This window comes from Oreochromis niloticus, linkage group LG9, assembly GCF_001858045.2.
Source record: "Oreochromis niloticus isolate F11D_XX linkage group LG9, O_niloticus_UMD_NMBU, whole genome shotgun sequence".
In the NCBI taxonomy this organism is placed as follows: domain Eukaryota; kingdom Metazoa; phylum Chordata; class Actinopteri; order Cichliformes; family Cichlidae; genus Oreochromis; species Oreochromis niloticus.
In genome coordinates, this window is record NC_031974.2 from 34,834,488 (window position 1) to 34,849,496 (window position 15,009).

Here is a 15,009-nt window from a genome sequence, read left to right on the forward strand (position 1 = left end):
TTTTTTAAATTCTTTTTTAAAAGTGTGTGTGCGTGCAGAGTCCTGTCTGTGCCCCTCAATAATAATATTTAACTATTAATCACAGTTTTGCTAAATAAAAGGATCATCATCACATGGACATCAGTCACATGATGACCATTAACCAATGACCACCCTTGACGGCAGACCGCGCTGGTTAAGAGCCGGGAACGAGCTCACAAAGAGCACGCGCATTTTTTGCTGCCTGGGCGGACCAGAGCTGTAGGAGAAACACAAATGACCTCAGAGACACAGACTGATGCGACACAACCAGTAAGTAGGTGTACAGCGCACACTGTAGTCTAAAGCACACAGGAGTATTAGCTTATCACGTACACGTTGGTAAGCTGTCTTGTGGCAACTGACGAACTGAAACAAATGAGCGTGCTGTGTGTGCAACAGCGTGACAAACTTTACCTGTCCTTTTATTAACTGCACAAGTAGTGCTGGTCATAGCTGCTGGCTCACTGGGTAAGGCTGTCATGGGTCTGTAGCTCTGTCACCGTTTTAGGGAACATATTTAGTTTTAAAGTAAGTCACAGGGCTTTTCCTGCCTTTCTGGAGGGCTTATATTTCACTTAAAACGATCTAATATGCATGTCCACATAATAATGGATTATTAAAATTGTGATATTTAAACACTGTATTTTAAAGAACATACATTAAGAAACAGATTATATCAGATTTATATTTTAAATATGTCAAAATGCTGATTTTACAGCAGCAAAATTATTGTATCTCTACAGTTTAAACATTTAATAAACGTTTTGCCTGTACAGAGGGGATAGTCAAACATACATTATTTTATATTTATTTTTGTATTCTTTTTACTTTATTATTATAGCACTAGTAATAAATGATAAGGAAAGGATTCTGGATCAGCTCCATGATGCAAACTTGTGCCCACAGTATATACAGTACACTGAAGCAGGTCTAAAATGTCACTGTGTGTGTGTGTGCATGTGTTTTATGTATATAGATTTTCTTTAATTATTACTCATGATATAACACAGTCCAGACATGCCTCGTAAGGATGTTTCTATAACATTTTCTGTCATTACTTTATTATGGATTGGTTGCGAAAGTTGTTAAGTGTGGACAATTAAATAATAGTTTACTGCAATAGCAAATTGTCCCTTGTTCTCAGATGGACAGCAAGTGGAGAGTGATAGATGAGATGAGGAGATGAAGGAGGAAGAGAGGCAAAGAGTGATTCACAGGCAGAGCCGAGTTTATTTCTCACAGTTTTTGTTGCCTTATGGTTCCAAGCGCTGTCACCAATCTTTGCATTTTATTATTATTTCATGACACTTGTTTAATCAGCTACCATCTCTCCTATGGACTTTTTAATGTCTACAGTCCCAGATCAACACAGCCCTGCCCTCCAGCACTATCAGCAGCAGGAGCAGCAGCAACCCCTCAACAGCAACATTGTATCCATCAGGTAAAACATAGGCTACGTTTGCTTTGCCTTGTTGCCACCTCACAACAGTGATATAATTCAATTCAATTCAATTCAGCATTATTTATATAGCGCCAAATCACAACAAAAGTCACCTCAAGGCGCTTTATATTGTACAGTAGATCGCACAATAATAAATACAGAGAAAAACCCAACAATCATATGACCCCCTATGAGCAAGCACTTTGGCGACAGTGGGAAGGAAAAACTCCCTTTTAACAGGAAGTAACCTCCGGCAGAACCAGGCTCAGGGAGGGGCGGGGCCATCTGCTGCGACCGGTTGGGGTGAAAGAAGGAAAACAGGATAAAGACATGCTGTGGAAGAGAGACAGAGATTAATAACAGATATGATTCGATGCAGAGAGGTCTATTAACACATAGTGAGTGAGAAAGGTGACTGGAAAGGAAAAACTCAATGCATCATGGGAATCCCCAGCAGCCTACGTCTGTTGCAGCATAACTAAGGGAGGATTCAGGGTCACCTGGTCCAGCCCTAACTATATGCTTTAGCAAAAAGGAAAGTTTGAAGCCTAATCTTGAAAATAGAGATAGTGTCTGTCTCCTGAATTCAAACTGGAAGCTGGTTCCACAGAAGAGGGGCCTGAAAACTGAAGGCTCTGCCTCCCATTCTACTTTTAAATACTCTAGGAACAACAAGTAGGCCTGCAGTGTGAGAGCGAAGTGCTCTAATAGGGTGATATGGTACTACAAGGTCATTAAGATAAGATGGGGCCTGATTATTTAAGACCTTGTATGTGAGGAGCAGGATTTTGAATTCTGGATTTAACAGGAAGCCAATGAAGGGAAGCCAAAACAGGAGAAATCTGCTCTCTCTTTCTAGTCCCTGTCAGGACTCTTGCTGCAGCATTTTGGATTAGCTGAAGGCTTTTCAGGGAGTTTTTAGGACTTCCTGATAATAATGAATTACAGTAGTCCAGCCTGGAAGTAATAAATGCATCAACTAGTTTTTCAGCGTCACTCTGAGACAGGATATTTCTAACTTTAGAGATGTTGCGCAAATGGAAGAAAGCAGTCTTATATATTTGTTTAATATGTGCATTGAAGGACATGTCCTGGTCAAAAATGACTCCAAGGTTCCTCACAGTGTTACTGGAGGCCAAGGTAATGCCATCCAGAGTAAGAATCTGGTTAGATACCATATTTCTAAGATTTTCAGGGCTGAGTACAATAACCTCAGTTTGATCTGAATTAAGAAGCAGAAAGTTAGCGGCCATCCAGGTCTTTATGTCTTTAAGGCATTCCTGCAGTTTAACTAATTGGTGTGTGTTACCTGGCTTCATGGATAGATAGAGCTGCGTGTCATCTGCATAGCAGTGAAAATTTATGCTATGTCTTCTAATGATGCTGCCTAAGGGAAGCATGTATAATGTAAATAGAATTGGTCCTAGCACTGAACCCTGTGGAACTCCATAATTGACCTTAGTGTGTGAAGAGGACTCTCCACTTACATGTACAAATTGGAGTCTATTAGATAGATATGATACAAACCACTGCAGTGCAGTACCTGTAATACCTACAGCATGTTCTAATCGCTCTAATAGAATATTATGGTCGACAGTATCGAACGCAGCACTGAGGTCTAGCAGGACAAGCACAGAGATGAGTCCACTGTCAGAGGCCATAAGAAGATCATTTGTAACCTTCACTAAAGCTGTTTCTGTGCTGTGATGAGCTCTGAAACCTGACTGAAACTCTTCAAATAAGCCATTCCTCTGCAGATGATCTGTTAGCTGTTTGACAACTACTCTTTCAAGGATGTTTGATATGAAAGGAAGGTTGGAGATTGGCCTATAATTAGCTAAGACAGCTGGGTCTAGAGATGGCTTTTTGAGTAAAGGTTTAACTACAGCTACCTTGAAGGCCTGTGGTACATAGCTGATTATTAGAGATAGGTTGATCATATTTAAGATTGAAGCATTAATTAATGGCAGGACTTCTTTGAGCAGTTTTGTAGGAATGGGGTCTAAAAGACACGTTGATGGTTTGGAGGAAGTAATTATTGAAGTTAACTCAGAAAGATCAATTGGAGAAAAAGAGTCTAACTTAAAATCGATGGTACTAAAAGTAGCTGTAGATAATATTACATCTGTGGGATGATTATTGGTAATTTTTTCTCTAATGATAAGAATTTTATTTGTGAAGAAGTTCATGAAGTCATTACTAGTTAATGTTAAAGGGATTGTTGGCTCAGTAGAGCTCTGACTGTTTGTCAGCCTGGCTACAGTGCTGAAGAGAAACCTGGGGTTGTTCTTATTTTCTTCAATCAGTGACGAATAGTAAGATGTTCTGGCTTTGCGGAGGGCTTTCTTATAAAGCAGCAAACTATTTCTCCAGGCTAAATGATGATCCTCTAAATTTGTGACACGCCATTTCCTCTCCAGCTTACGAGTTATCTGCTTTAGGCTACGTGTTTGAGAATTATACCACGGAGTCAGGTACTTCTGATTTGAGACCTTAGTTTTCACAGGAGCTACAGTATCCAGAGTCGTACGTAGTGAGGAGGTAAAATTATTAACAAGATAATCGACCTCTGTTGGAGTAGCGTTCAGATAGCTGCTCTGCTCTATGTTGGTACAGGCCATTGAAGATGATAACAGTGGGTGGATTATATTCTTAAACTTAGTTACAGCACTTTCAGAAAGACATCTACTGTGATAAAGTCTACTCTCCACTGCTGTGTAATCAATTATTGTAAATGTAAATGTTATCAGGAAATGATCAGACAGCAGAGGGTTTTCAGGAAACACTGTTAAATGTTCAGTTTCTATGCCATATGTTAAAACAAGATCTAGAGTGTGATTAAAGTGGTGGGTGGGTTCTTTTACATTTTGAGAGAAGCCAATTGAGTCTAATAACAGATTAAATGCCATGTTGAGGCTGTCATTTTTAGCATCTACATGGATGTGTCAAGTTTTGTGTGGAGGCGAGGAAGAAGGAACCCAAACGCAGGACTCGCAGGTAGGTGAAGACTGGTGAAGGTTTATTATAAGGGATGGATGAACAGATGGTGAACTGACAAAGACAGTCCAGGCGGGCGGCCATGTGGCCGGTGGCCGAGCCGAAACAGTTCTGGTGGGCGGCCACGTGGCCGGTGGCCGAGACGAAACAGTTCTGGTGGGCGGCCACGTGGCCGGCTGTGACGCTGGAGGTGATCTGGTGGGCGGCCGCGAGGAAGACGGCGGCGGCGGCCACTGAGAAGGTCCGGTGGGCGGCCGCGAGGAAGACGGCGGCGGCGGCCACTGAGAAGGTCCGGTGGGCAGCCGCAAGGAAGATGGCGGCGACATCCAGAACGTGGCTTGGGCGACGGCGTGGCAGCTGCAGGACCAGGCGAGGCTAACGCAGAGGCAGAAGCTGGACCGTGCGAAGCCGAGGCTGGACCAGGCGAAGCAGAAGCTGGAGCCGAGGCTGGACCAGGCGAAGGCATGGGAGCCGGCGGTGACGAAGCAGAAGCTGGAGCCGAGGCTGGACCAGGCGACGGCATGGGAGCCGGCGGTGACGGAGCAACAGCTTCAGAGGCTGGGCCAGGAGGCGCGGAGGCCTCTGGCTGGAGACAGGCTGGGCCAGGAGGCGCGGAGGCCTCTGGCTGGAGACAGGCAGGGCCAGGAGGCGCGGAGGCCCCTGGCTGGAGACAGGCAGGGCCAGGAGGCGCGGAGGCCCCTGGCTGAGGAGCGGCCGGGCCAGCGGGTGCGGAAACCCCTGGCTGAGGAGCGGCCGAGCTCACAGCTGGCTCTGGATGCTGTGGCTGCAGGTCCGGAAACTGAACAGGATGGTGAATGAGTGACTGGACTACAGAAGGCTGGGCGACAGACTGAACTGACTGGACGACAGACTGGACAGGCTGGAGGACGGGCAACTGGGGAACAGGAAAAGACTGGAGACGACGAGACTGGAGGACAGGAGGAGACTGAGCTACAGGGGACTGGAGGACAGGAGGAGACTGAGCCACAGGGGACTGGAGGACAGGAGGAGACTGAGCCACAGGGGACTGGAGGACAGGAGGAGACTGAGCTACAGGGGACTGGAGGACAGGAGGAGACTGGGCTACAGGGGACTGGAGGACAGGAGGAGACTGGGCTACAGGGTGGACAGGAGGCGACTGGGCTACAGGGTGGACAGTTGGCGGCTGGGCTACAGGGTGGACAGGAGGCGGCTGGACTGACTGGACTGGAGCAGCCTGGACTGACTGGACTGGAGCAGGCTGGACTGACTGGACTGGAGGCTGAACAGCGAGCGAATTAACTGACTGGAGTGGAAGCTGAACAGCCGGCGAGTGAACTGACTGGAGTGGGAGCTGAACAGCAGGCGTGGGAACTGACGGGGCTGGAGGCTGAACAGCAGGCGTGTGAACTGACTGGAGTGGGGATGCTAAGGGATGAACAGAGGTAGGCGAAGCTGACGACGGAGCTGAGGTTGGTGTGGCTGATGGCTGAGCTATAGACTGAGCTAGTGAGGGAGATAAAGCTACAGCCTGGGCTAATAAAGCTGGTGCCTGAGCAGGGGACACCTCAGCTAGCCTAACCAGGGATAGAGCTAGTGCGTGAAAGGCTGGATCAGGCGGTGGATGAAGTGGTGGACTGATTGGTAAGCAGGCTGGCTCTTCCGAGCCTCCTGAGCATGAGGGCACTGGCTGGAGAGCCTCGGCTGGGCCTCTGGGATGGTCAGGTTGGATTCGGGCTGCCCTCAGCCTAGGCGCTGGGACAGGCATGGGAGGTGGCTGGACACCAGTCACCCCCACCCGAGGAACAGAAGCGGGTGTGGGGGTATACTGGGTCACAGCTGCCCCCGTCCTGGGAGCTGGCACAGGTGTGGGTGTAGGCTGACTGACAGGAGTGGAAATAATGACTGGGTGAGTGATACTGAAAGGTCTATCGGGATTTATTCTGGTCCTTCTGCCACCACTATTTACAGTCTTTGACTGAACAGTCTTTGGGGGAGCAGAGCAGAAAAAATCTTCCCAGTCCACTTCATCCTCTAGGAGGGGAGTTCCCCATGAATCAGAAACGAGTCTATTATGCATTTTAGGTGAAGAATCCGATGAAGGGTGTGGAGAACAGTCAATGGAACTCACCACCGGGAGTTGCTCAAAATGGTCCATATCATGGCGGCGTGTGCGCCGCTTTTTCCGGGAAGAGGAAGCGGCCGGGGTAAACAGATGAGCCTCTGGCGCGGTAGCCTCCGTTGAGCCGAGGTGGGAGGTGTAGCCGCTGTGCCGTGGCGAGGTTGGAGGTCCGGCGAATGAGACGGCGGGTGTGTTAGCCAGGAGCGGAGCGGCGATTGAGGGAGCGGCCGAAGCGCGGCGTGAAGCGCCCACTTTCTGCGGCAAATGCTCCAGTGCAGGTGAGGCTGCAGGTGGGGGAATGCGGCGTCTCCGAGGCCCACCCAGAGCCAGGCGAGTCCCCTCGAAGACGTGCTCTCTCTCCGCGAAGAGCCGCTGTTTTCCCCTGAGCTCCTCTGCCCAACGGGAAAGCGCTGCCTCCTGCCGCTCATACAGGTCAGAGTCCGCTGGGTTCCAATCGTGTCTTCGTGGCACGGGTCGTGTCATTCTGTCAAGTTTTGTGTGGAGGCGAGGAAGAAGGAACCCAAACGCAGGACTCGCAGGTAGGTGAAGACTGGTGAAGGTTTATTATAAGGGATGGATGAACAGATGGTGAACTGACACTGACTGGCTGGATAACTGAATGACTGACTGAACTGAGGGAACACACGGAAAGGACAACATCACACGAACATCAACATTAACATCAATGACACGACAAAGAACTGGTGAAACCGAGGAGCTTAAATACACAGGTTGAATGATGACAATGATTGGAAACGGGTGAGTACAGGGCTGAACATAATCTGACTAATGACACAAGCTGACATGGGAAAAACAGGAAGTGGGAACATTAGTGTGGCAAACTAAACTGAACATGAACAGAACTGAAAACACTGGGTCACCGACCCAGGAACCCTGACAGGATGTTAAAATCACCCACAATAATTATTTTATCTGAGCTGAGCACTAAATCAGATAAAAAGTCTGAGAAATCAGAGAGAAACTCTGTGTAAGGCCCAGGTGGACGATAGATGATAACAAGTAAGACTGGTTTCTGAGTTACAGCTGGGGTGGACGAGGCTAAGCATCAGGCTTTCAAATGAATTAAAAGTCTGTCTTGGTCTTTGGTTGATTAATAGACTGGTGTGAAAAATTGCTGCCACACCGCCCCCTCGGCCGGTGCTTCGAGGTTTCTGGTAGTTAGAATGACTCGGGGGTGTTGATTCATTTAAACTAACATAATCATCCTGCTGCAACCAGGTTTCTGTAAGGCAGAGTAAATCGATTTGTTGATCAATTATTAAGTCATGTACTAACAGAGACTTGGAGGAGAGAGACCTAATATTTAATAATCCACATTTCACTGTTTTACTCTTTGGTTCAGATGTGGATACTGTATTGTTCTTTCTTTGTGATTTTTTATGTTTAAGTTGTTTAATGCTGATTTTTAGTTTGTTTTTTGTCTGTTTGGGAGCTGACACGGTCTCTATGGAGATGGGTTTTTGGGGGGGTAGCAGGAGGAGAGAAGCTGCAGAGAGGCGTGTAAGACTGCAACTCTGCTTCCTGGTCCCAACTCTGGATAGTCATATTTTGGGGGGTTTAATAAATTGGTCCATATTTCTAGAAATGAGAGCTGCTCCATCCAAAGTGGGATGGATGCCGTCTCTCCTAACAAGACCAGGTTTCCTCCAGGTTTGCCAATTATCTATGAAGCCCACATCGTTTCTGGGACACCACTCAGACAGCCAGCAATTTAAGGAGAACATGCGGCTAAACATGTCACTCCTGGTCTGATTGGGGAGGGGACCAGAGAAAACTACAGAGTCCCACATTGTTTTGGCAAAGTTACACACCGATTCAATATTGATTTTAGTGACCTCCGATTGGCGTAACCGGGTGTCATTACTGCCGACGTGAATTATGATTTTACTGAATTTACGTTTACCCTTAGCCAGCAGTTTTAAATTTCCTTCAATGTCGCCTGCTCTGGCCCCTGGAAGACAATTGACTATGGTTGCCGGTGTCTCTAGCTTCACATGTCTGAGAACAGAATCACCAATTACCAGAGTTTGACCCCCGGCGGGTGTGTCGCCGAGTGGGGAAAAACGGTTAGACACATGAACAGGTTGGTGGTGTACCTGGGGCTTCTGTTTAAGACTATGCTTCCTCCTCACCGTCACCCAGCCGCCCTCTTTCCCCAGCTGCTTGGGGTCTGCCGGAGAACAGCTAGCGGGGCCTGCGCTATCTTCGGCTGCACCAGCTACAGGGGCCTGGCTAGCTACGGGTGAATGAAGGGTGCGAAGCCGAGTCTCCAATTCAGTAATCCTGGCCTCCAGAGCTGCAAATATGCTACATTTGTTACAGGTATCATTACTGCTAAAGGAGGCCGAGGAATAACTAAACATCTGACACAATGAGCAGGAAAGTGCAGGAGGGACAGGTGAAGTAGCCATGGTGCTAACGAGTCGGCTACGAGCTAAGCTAAGCTAGCGAAACAGTACAGAGACAGTGAGTGAATACTTTGGCTATAAATTAGGTAGTGAGTACAGAGAAAGGGTGATTCAGATGAAGCACGTTAAGATTATACTATGAAAAAGGGATGTATCAAAAGATTTAAATTAAATTGCTAAGCAGAAAAGCTACTCAGAAACACCACTGTGTTTGAGCAGGAACAGGAACTGATACTCTACCACAAAGCGAGCGAACACCAAGTGACAGCGCCCGTTTGTTCCTGAGATGAGTTGAGGGTTGATGAGCCATTTGAAAAACGGGTTGCGCTTCTGTTCCTGAAGTTATGCACCTGAGGAGAAGTCCCGTGAGAAGAGGAGAAGTGGTGATTCAAGTGGGAGCTTTCTCGAGTAGAAGAGGAAGAAGATGATGAGGGAGAGTAGGAAGTTTCTATAAGTTTATATAGTATGATGCGATCCCATATTAGATTCTTGATGAATGTGTGTTGTTGTTATTCAGCCTGGTTCAATGTGCCCCTTTTTAACTTTGAGCACCCGCCCCTTTAAACGTCTCTGCACGGCCCTGCTCAGTAGGAATACTGAAGAGATTATCCACTCTGGGTCATGTAATGAAAAATGCCTCAGCAGAGGTGCCACACACTCGACCCCGACAGAATCACAAAGTTTCCTAGTCCTCAGAGTACAGAGGAATGGGTCCACATTAAGCACAGTGGTATTCAGCACCAAGTTAAATATGACAGAGCGTCATCTTCATGTACAGAGTAAGCCAACAACAGCTCCTTTTTTCTGTAGTCTATAGTTAGAACAGCAAAAACTCCCTGAGTATTAAAAGAAAATCCAAGCTGGACTGCCACTTAAGAGTATTTTATTGAATTAAATGACTCTCCTAACTGTCAGTGTCTCTGTAACTCTACTGAAAACAAAAACACTCCCACATCCACAGACGAGGATCATGACGTCTCACATCAGCCGAGCCTGCTGCTCAGCTGTTTCTGACATGCAGAAAATTTGAACATTTTATTGCAATTGCTATTAAATTTTAGCTTAATATATAAATTACTTTTCATTATTTTATTTATTTAGGCTTTTTTAAAGATTTAAAAATGTTGAATTTCCTGAGGGTTTGCCGTAGTCCTCTGTTTTTGTCCAGCTGAGAGGAACGGCATGCCCACATGAACAGAATCAACTTTTTGGGACTCGTTTCAAAAACCAATTTTGAATTCCAAATTAAAAGAAAGAAATTTCAAAATCTGTTTGAAAATATATTTTGAAACTAAGAAATAAGTAAATGGATTCAAAAATGAAAGATGTACTTCTTACAGGGCAGCACGGTTCGATTCCACCGCCCAGCCGGGGTCTTTCTGTGGAGAGTTTGCATGTTCTCCCTGTGTCTGAGTAGGTTCTCTCCAGCTTCCTCCCACAGTCCACAGACATGCAGTCAGTGGGGTCAGGTTAATTGGAAACTCTAAATCACCCATAGGTGTGAATGGTTGTCTATGTGTTAGACTGGTGACCAGTCCAGGGTGTTCCCTGCCTCTCACCCTATGACAGCTGGGATAGGCTCCACCCCCCCACGACCCTGAAAAGGACAAGCAGCAGAGGATGGATGGATGAAACTGAGCTGATGATGGCGTTCCTCTGAAACAAATGGCTCCGTCTTAAAAATATACAGTATATCTGTAGGCTTTGAGAAAGAAGACAAGCAGAGCTACATTTTGAGGGTAAAATGATGGCTGCGGGATGAAAACAGCGGCAGGTTCAAGAGCTTTTGCGTGCCTCACACTTTAACCTGCCTCCAGCTCTCCAACAGCCAGCATGGGGAGGAATTTGATAGATTTTTGTGTGACATTTATGATAACAACTGTAAAACCTGTAGGGGAATATAGGGGTGTCAGTGGGGGAAACGGTTTGGGAGAAAATCAGCCTAAAGGAGTGACGAGAAAAGTGAGAGAGGTAGGTCTCTCCATTCAAAGCCAATGTCAATTTATCAAAAGAAAAAGTAGAAAATTTCAAAAATCTGAATAGAGGCACATAGCATACAATCGAGCCGGTCCTTCTGACGTATGAACAGTGACTACTACTATCCTTCCATGCCAACAGAGTCCTGCTGGGGGTCTTTTTGTTGCTGCGTTCTCCACATTTCTATGTAGGTCCTCCCCACCGGGTCCTCCAACTTCCTCCTACAGTCCAGAAGCATCCCTGGGATTCTATTGCTCATCAGTGTGAATGATGCCTGTCTGCATGTGCTGGCTCTATGACAGACCGGACAGGCTCCAAGTCTGAACTGGATGTATGGAAGAAAGTGGATGTATTTATTTGGAGAAATATTTTCCTCCTCCCTAATCTCCAGTGTTCACTGTGTGCCCTGCACCACCTTTGCTATTTGAGTCACTGAACTGGGTCTAAAAGTGTAGACGCTGTGTGGATGCAGCTTGCAAACCAAGCTTTCTTACCTAAAAGCACTGGCTTATATTTTAGCATTAGTGAAGGGTTTCTGATGGCTCATGAAGTGTGTGGCACATTCCCCTTACTGTGTCAACACTGTGTTAGTGTTGTGTATAATAGCGACATCTGCTGGATTAAAAAAGCTACTGCAGGTAGAGTGCTCGTGACGGGGTTTCTCTGTGTGAGGGGAGAAGGCGGCGTTAAATGATGCCTCACTGGAGAAAAGTTTTCTCATTGGTTCCATTGTATAGTAGGTGATGATGAGCCAATCAAACAGCACCAAAGACAGTCTCCCCTCCTCCGCTCAGTATAAACACAGTGTGGCATCTCACCGCTGCACCACACAGCAGCTGTATTGGTCGTGTGAGCTTCCTTACTGCATTACATGCATTGATACAGGGTGTTGGTCTTTGTGCTTCATGCATGCACCAACAATCCAGTATTGTGCCATGACACCTTCTGTCCAAATCCCACAAAGTTGATTCTGTTCATGTGGACGTAGCGTTTTCAGTTTCTCTGCTACGTCCGCATAAACAGGGATGTCCTCACCTGGATGACTTTCTATCCACATATGGAGCTCAAAATAACACACGGCATCAATAAAGCTTCAGAAAAGAGCCCAGAAATCAATCGATGACTCCACTTTAGCTGTATCCATCTTTTATATACAGTTCTTGTAGTTGTCACCCATGAACCACATGAGCAGCTCAGAACATGCAGACCTGAGAAATGTGGCAGATATAACAATCAGTACACACTCTGTGGCAGAAAAGCACAAACTCTATCATGTTATTAATGTTTAACAGCACAATACAAATGTTAGCAATAAACGTAACAGTGCCCAGAACTAATCTTTCTGCTCTGGTCTCTAACTTTCAATGCAAACTCAAAAAGAGGAAATGAGGGAGAGAGACATCCTTCACATGATTTTAACTTTGTGCAGATCCTCCACAGTGATGTACACCACCTGCAGAGACACATTCAAACGTCACTATAGTGGGGAATTATAACCACAGGGTGGTTAAGTTAAATAAAGGCCATCTCTCATACAGCATATAGTTGCATACGTACATCACAAACATTCAGATGTATTTATCATTTCTAAGATGACTCAGCGATGGCACACAATCTGAACAAAGGTTACTTTTGTGAAAACTAGTCTGGAGCTTGGAAAGAGAAGTTTCTTGAAGACGTTTCACCTCTCATCTGAAAAGCTTCTTCACTTCCAACTCACAGCTGTTTGAACTCTACTGCAGGTGAACCCACTACAGCGGGGGTGTCGAACTCCAGGCCTCGAGGGCCGGTGTCCTGCAGGTTTTAGATCTCACCCTGTTTCAACACACCTGAATCAAATGATTAGTTCATTACCAGGCCTCTGGAGAACTTTAAGACATGTTGAGGAGGTAATTTAGCCATTTAAATCAGCTGCGTTGGACCAGGGACACATCTAAAACCTGCAGGAGACCGGCCCCCGAGGCCTGGAGTTCGACACCTGTGCACTACAGTTTATACACCTGGGTCACTGAGCCACTATTAATCACGTGACTCATCACACAAGCCAAGGTTTGAAAAAAGGTGTGGTCATTATAAGCAGAGGGTTTGGGTGAAGCCATGTCATGTGACCTATTGAGGTCACCTGATACAAGATGTGAGTGGAGCTTGGCACGTCACCTCAGAACTGCACTGTAGGTTCAGACAGTTAGTGTCTAAAGCCTCCTCCTCACAAATGGTTAAACAATCATTAATGATGTTATTGATCATGAAACTGACCTCACGAGCCAGTGGTCCCAGTTTAGGTCATTATGCAAATGTAGATGTTTATAAGGCTGGAAACCAGCAGTCAGCTGAGGCTGAAGACGTCACTTAGATGAGCGATGAAACATTTCTCATGCTGATAACTCCTCGTCCACAAGAACAGAACCAACTTTTTGGGAAAAACAAATCTGTCTTTGGTGATAGAGCATTTAGGCAGTATCCACAGTGGACTGTGGAAAAATGGTTTGCACTCACCTTATCATGGCAGGGATCTGGATAGTCACAGATGTCCTCTGGAAAAGCAGACCGTATCAACATCTTCACCTCTTTAGGGTAGACATAGGTAGGCTGACACTGATCCCCCTCCTTCACTCCAACCTTGTTAAAAAACTAGGACAGGGGTAAAGAGAGTTATATGATAAAGATGATAGAATAATACAATGTATTTCATGACAAGGACCACCTGTAAACACAGAAGACCAATCTCTGAGCAGTTACCACTTATCACCCAGTCTCAGTCTCTCATTTCCTTGTCCCGAATTGAATCATGATGAAATGAAGTCCACACTTTCTCCTCTGCAGAAGACTCCTCCAGCTTCTTCTAATAGTTATATATCCTGCCTGGCTTTGGAATATCTGAGGACTAAGTATGAGTATTAGTCTCCTTACCAGTCTGTCATGACTGAAATATCTCTACATGAATGTTTGCAGGAGATTTTCTGATGGCACAAAGCCATGGGGAGTGCCGATAACAACTGGGAGAAAACCTTGAAAAAACAGTAACAAAAACAGTACAGGCAAAAACAAGAGTGTGCCATGGCTCCCCGGTGTCACCCATTGTAGCCAACCTTTACATGGAAAGTAAAGCACCTAGCCACTGGCACAGATAGGTGGATGACCCCTGGGTCAAAATCAGAACCCAAGAAGTAGAAGCCTTCACTGTTCACATCAGCTCAGTGGATAGAAACATAAAGTTCACCAGGGTAGATACAAACTATAACAGCTTGCTGTTTCTGGACTGTGCTTTGCACAGTGAGGAGAATGGAGACCTCAACATTGGAGTTTACTGGAAGCTAGGGCTGCAATTGAAGATTATTTTGGTAACTGACTAATCCACCAATTATTCTTTGAATGTTTCAGTAACTCTTATCTCCGCCTCCTGTGGGCACACCTCCTGTTCTAGGCTCCAGGACCTCACCTGCTCAAGCCTGCCCACCTGTGAAAACCAGCCTGTTGTCTCGTTAAAATAATGACCCAGGAGACATTTATATTTGAAAACAATCAAATGTATTTCTAACATTACTCAATAGAACCGTCAGATTTAAAATGAATACTAATAATGACATAGAAGCACCACCTCGACAGGGCAAGCTGTACATCTGCATCTAAAGGTCAAAGTTCACTCTTTCAAGAATGTAAATGTTTCCATTGTAGACAGACACGGCTTCTGTTACTCCTCTTTCTGTCTTCTCTGTGTCCACTGTGGACAACCGTCCTTGAACAGAAGGGGTGGATTATGACAACAACTGTCTGCAATGCTGAGATCGATTCCCAGGCACCTTAACGCCCACTCACATCTTCTTATGTGCATATAAGGGATCACTGTCAAACACTAGCATATACTGTGCTGTTGTTCTGTGGTAAGAGAAAGCACTACTGTAAAGACATCTACATGTTGCTACTAAAGTACACACCAGTTTCCTCTGCAGAAGACGGAAGACCTTCTTGCGACGGGTGTGGTCATTCCTGAGGTGTGTGGCAGCATGTAGCAAAGATGCTAACCACACGGGAAGCCTGCAGAA